A 6,080-nucleotide genomic window follows, 5' to 3' on the forward strand; every position below is an offset into this window, starting at 1 on the left:
TTATCCTTTCCTCTGGAACCTCAGGGTCCAATTTGTGACAGCAGGGAACAAAGCTGGCCTAAGAGCCATGGAACTTCCTTCCTGAGGAGGACGTTGGGAGCCCAGATCTCAGTGCCTTCAGAACAGGTGCAAACTCCACTTCTCTAGCCTAAGCCAATAGCCCAGACATCAGCCAAGGAAAAGAAGACAGGAGGATGAGGAGATGTATATGAACATCAAAGAGTGGTTTACACAGATGAAGCTCAGCCTCCAGTCTGAGTGTGTGATAGCTCCTGGCTGTAAGGGACAGTCTTTTAGCTCACGCTGTAGACAGTGCTGGAAGTCCCCAGATCCATTGCTGGTTGTGACCAAGCTGGGAGAACAAAGAAGCCAAGAATTCAGCCACCTCCTGGGACTAATTCTTAAATTGGCTCAGTTTGTGAGGTCCTGCGGTGACAGGTGCAGTAGAAGAACTCTCGATAAACAGAATCTCATTTTGATCCATTTGAAACTGGGCTTGTCGACACAGGGAACAAGTGCGGAGTAGCTAGTGCGTACCAGCGCCTGACGGCTAACTCCCCACGTGGACACTCTTAGAGCACACTATGAAGGCCTCTGTGTGCATTAGCTTCATGCGTTTTGGAAGTGTACTAAGCTAGACCACCTGAGGGCACTCTTAGTGCACAGTAGGAGTGTGCACGTGGCCAGTTAGCTAGTGTGGGGTAGCTAAAGTGCTTTAAATTCACACTCTAGCTTGCTGCACACTAACTTCCCTGTGAAGAGAAGCCCTCAACTTGCTTGGTCCCAGAATTTCTCATCTGGAAAAGAAGGGGAGGGTTGGAGAAATATCCTTTGTTAATCTAAAACAAAGAATTATAGATTTGGGACAGTCTTAAAACCCTGTCTGGTGTAATGATGGATAAGGTTCATGTAATAATACCTGCTCTCTCCCACTTTTTGTCTTCTTAGGGCATGTCTGCACTACAAAGTTAAGTCGATTTTATGTAAGTCGACTGAGCCTCCGATTTAAGCAAGTTGATCTTGTGTGTCCCCACTATGTTCATTGTGTCAGTGGAGTGCATCCTCACTAGCAGGGCTTGCATCGACACATGGAGTGCTGCACTGTAGGTAGCTATCCCACAGCGCATGAAGCTGAATGGAATTTTGGATTGGGCTTGCAATGCCTTATGGGACCAAAACATTTGTGTGGGTGGCTATAGGAACAAGGCATTAGCCTCCCATGATGCACTTACCTCCCTCCCTGAAATCAACGGCAAAGAAACTAAGGCTTTTTCGCGCCTTTTTTCCTAAGCCTGGGTTACCCGTGCAGACACCATAGCATGGCCAGCATGGACCCAGCTCAGCTTACACTGTTGTCGTGAGCATTGTAAACATCTTGCGCCTTATCCTGCAGTGTTTACTCAGCCGAAGCAGGAGCCACAGTGTGGAACAATGTGATGCCACGCAAGCAGCCCTGCTGGAAGCCATGGAGTGGAGCAATTCACAGTTGCTGGCGACAATTGTGCCTCACCTTGGCACGGTTGAGCGCCGCTTCTGGGCCCGGGAAACAAGCACTGACTGGTGGGACTGCATCATTATGCAGCTGTGGGATGACGAGCGGCTGCTGCAGAACTTTTGAATGCGTAAGGCCACTTTCAAGGAACTGTGTCAAGAGCTTTCCCCAGCCCGGAAGTGCAGCAATACTAAAATGAGAGCTGCTCTGACAGTTGAGAGGTTTCAGAGTAGCAGCTGTGTAGTCTGAGGAATTCAAAAAGAACAGGAGGACTTGTGGCACCTTAGAGACTAACACATTTATTTGAGCAGAAGCTTTTGTGGGCTAAAACCCACTTCATCAGATGCATGCAGTGGAAAATACAGTGGGGAGATAATAGATATCTATCTTCCTACTGTATTTTATATATACACACAGAGAGAACAGGAAACAATGGGTGTTGCCATACCATAATCAGGATGGCCCATTTCGCTGATGATCACGACAAAAGGTTTTTTTTTTCTCCTGCTGGTAGTAGCTCACCTTAAATGATCACTCTCGTTGTAGTGGGTGTGGCAACACCCATTGTTTCATGTTCTCTGTGTGTGTGTGTGTATCTTTCCCCAGTGCCTTATGGGACCAAAACATTTGTGTGGGTGGCTACGGGAACAAGGCATTAGCTTCCCATGATGCACTTACCTCCCTCCCTGAAAGGTCCCATATATATATATATATATATATATATATATATATATATATATACCCATTTTTCCATGTTCTCTGTGTGTGTGTGTGTGTGTGTGTGTGTATCTATATGTATCTTCCTACTGTATTTTCCACTGCATGCATCCGATGAAGTGGGTTTAGCACATGAAAGCTTATGTTCAAATAAATTTGTTAGTCTCTAAGGTGCCACAAGGATTCCTCGTTCTGACAGTTGAGAAGCGAGTGGCGATAGCTCTGCGGAAGCTTGTAATACCAGACTACTACCCGTCAGTGGGGCATCAATTTGGAATGGGTAAATGTACTGTGGGGTCTGTTGTAATCCAAATCTGCAGGGCAATCAATAGACTTTTGCTACGAAGGGTAGTGACTTTGGGCAACGTGCAGGACATAGTGGATGGTTTTGCCACGCTGGGCTATAGACGGAACGCATATCCCTATCTTGGCATCAGACCACCTTGCCAAAGAGAACATAAACCGAAAGGGATACTTCTCAATGGTGTTGCAAGTGCTGGTGGAACACAGGGGCTGTTTCTTCGATATCAGCATGGGATGGTTGGGAAAGGTGCATGACACGCGCATCTTTAGGAACTCTGGCCTGTTCAGAAAGCTGCAAGCAGAGACTTTCCACACTGCAAAATAACCATTGGTGATGTTGAAATGCCAATGGTGATCCTGGGAGACTCAATCTACCCCTTTCTCCCACGGCTCATGAAGCTGTACACAGGCAACCTGGACAGCAGTAAGGACCGGTTCAACCATAGGCTGAGTAAGTGCAGAATGGTGGTGGAATGTGCCTCGGAAAGCAATATCCCCATTGTTATTGCTGCCCGCTGTGCTCCATAATTTCTGTGAAATGAAGGGAGAAAAGTTTCTGGCAGGTGGGGGGTTGAGGCAGATCACCTGGCAGCCAATTTTGAGCAGCCAGACACCAGGGCAATAAGAAGAGCACATTGAGGGGCCCTGCATCTCCGTGAGGCTTGGAAAACCAGTTTCAGCTAGGACCCCCAGTAACATGACACTTAGGTGTTGTTCCTTACCAAGCTGTCCCCTTCACTTCATGTACTCCCTGCTAACCACAGGGTGCTGAATGAATAAAGAGCCTTTTCTCCTCGATCCCATAAGTTTTATTATGCTCACAAACACACAGAGACAGCAAAGAAAAGTAAGATAACCTGGGGCAAAGAAGCTGATAACACTGGGGGGGGGGGGGGGGCACACAAGGACAGCTTGCTTACAATTGCACTGCAACAACAATCAAAAGTATGGGAATGGGTGCCTTCTGGTCCTTGTAACCTCCCCTGGAATTGAGTGCAAGGGATACCAGACTTCCCCTCCGACCCCGCCGCATCCTAGGACATCTGGGAGAGGAGGACGTGGAACTTGGCAACAATGGTAGCAGGTTCAGCATAGGCTGCAGCGGGTCTCTAGCATCCAGCTGCCTTTCTTGAACCTCAGTCAGATGCCTCAACACGTCTGATTGCTCCTCATAATCCTCAGCATCTCTTCCTTTGTGGCACGCTCCTGTTCCCTGCATGCTTGCCTGTCCTCCCTGTCCTTGTGCAGGTTGTTGGACAGTTTTCAGAATGGTAGCCGTGTTTTGTTTTGTTGGACAGTGTAATCCTCCACGTGCTGAGCTCCACCTTGTCACTCTCGGAGGCACGCATTAACTCATGGAACATGTCCTCCAGAGTCGTCTTTTTCCGCCTTCTAATCTGGGAAAGTCTCTGTCCCAGAGTGGAGGATGTGTTGACAGACAAGGTTTCAGCTGCAAAGAATACAAAGCACAAGGGTAGCATTGACAGTGCATACATTGTTTCTGGTGCAAGGTTAATTCTTTTTATAAAAGAAACAGCCTTCAATACACTTCCCTGCAAGCCACAATGTAATCTCAGCTGCTGGCTATTGCAAAAGTCGGTTTGCTGCTACAGCTATGCTGAGTAAGGCCATGAGACATGGGTGAGAGATCTTGTGCTGCAGCTTTTATGAAGACAGCCTTGGGATCACTGCTTGGAACTTCAGAAAAGCCCCCTTTCCCCTAGCAACCTGGCTGGTGCCTGAGGACAGGCACCAGTGTAAAACCCCCCAAATAGTTTGATACTTTACAAAAGCGGCACCAGGTTGGGGAAGAAGGGAGACAAACAGCATGCCTCCCCCCACTTTTTAAAATGCTAATTGCAATACACGGTGATCCCTTCCAACCACAACCAGGGCACACTTGGGAAAGTGCGGTTATGTGACCCAGAATTCACCTAACAGGGGCGGATGACTTGTTGAATTCTTGGGGTCTAAGGACTAGCATTTAAAACTTCCTCCGTTTCCCCTAGACGACCCTGTGCGATATCACTTTCCTGAGGGTAAGAGAGGCAGAAAGGGAGCAGACGCTGCAAACGTCTGGGTACAGACCTGGTCCTTATGCTGTAATGCTGTGTGTCGCAATGACGCCAGAAGAGTTAATACTGGAGCGGTGTGGGAAAGTGTCCTGCCGTGGTGGACGCAATAAGGCAGCCCTCCCCAGAAACCTTCTGCAAAGGATTGCAGAGTGCCTCCATGAAAGCTTCCTAGAGCTCTCCATGGAGGATTCCCGGGCCGTCCCCCTGCACATAGACAGACTTCTTCAGAGAGCACCCTCTGCACAGCTGGAGTGGGCATCAATACCCACTACACCTATTCTTTTGTTCACATTAAACATTAAAAATAAAGGCACGTAACTCCTACAGTTTGATTGGAAATGCGTACACCCCAGAGGGGCCTTCCCCGGCATCACGCTCTGCCGCCAACTGGTCCTGGGCAGGGATGGGCTCCAGGGTTAAAAACAGTTCTTGGCTATCGGGGAGAATGGATCCTCCGCTTGCCTGCCTCACACTCTCCTCCTTCTCCTCTCCTCATCCACAATATTCTCCTTGTTGTTGCTGAAGGTTGCCTGGGGCCCCGGGGAGGTATCCACGGAGCATTCTGGGGTACTGTGGGGTCTCCGCCAAGAATCGCATGAACTCCTCATAGAAGTGGCATGTCTGTGGGGCAGAACTGGAGCAACTGTTCACCTCCCTTGTCCTCCGGTACGCTTGCTGGAGCTCCTTTATTTTCACGTAGCATTGCTGCTTGTCCCTGGTGGAGCCCTTCTCCCCCATCCCCCATGCAATTATACCGTAGAACATAATTTTCAGTAGAGATACATCCACACGTCTCACCATGTTTAGGGCAACAAGCACATTACTGGCTGTTGGTAGAGACCTCACATGCCACCCTTTGCTGCACTATTATGTAGACATTAGACCCAGGGGATCCCTGTAAAGCCTAGTACACCCTTAATGCCCACTGCACTTAGCACAAAGGGGTCTCTGGGTCAGTGCCTCATGTCCCCATTCTCCTTTACAGGCCAAGCTCTATCTCCTAAGAGGCACCTTAGCTGTGTATAGTGATACAACGGTCAGGCACCAGGGAGTCTTGACCCTAGGCCTGGGGGGCTGCTAAGTAAGAACGTTACCTTCTGCACCTCTGGGCTGCAAACCCAGTCAGCAGACCTGCAGCTGAGCTGATACACCACAAACAGGGGCAACGTCTGCTGACTCAGCATGATCAGCTCACCAGCAGCCAGCTGCTGATTGGTGACCTCTTAGCATAAAGCTTTTTGTTCCTCCCACACCCCTTGTCTGAGCAACTAGCTGCTGGGCCTGCTGCTGACTAGACCCTGAGACCAACCTCCTGCCCCCTCGCCTGGTTCCTGCTCCATGCTCCTGTTCTCACATATGGTTCCTGATCTCTTGCCCTAACTCCAGTTAGAAAAGGAGGACTTGTGGCACCTTAGAGACGAACCAATTTATTTGAGCATAAGCTTTCGTGAGCTACAGCTCACTTCATCGGATGCATAAAGTGGAAAGTACAG

The sequence above is a fragment of the Chelonia mydas genome, chromosome 6 (genome assembly GCF_015237465.2).
Source record: "Chelonia mydas isolate rCheMyd1 chromosome 6, rCheMyd1.pri.v2, whole genome shotgun sequence".
NCBI lineage: Eukaryota > Metazoa > Chordata > Testudines > Cheloniidae > Chelonia > Chelonia mydas.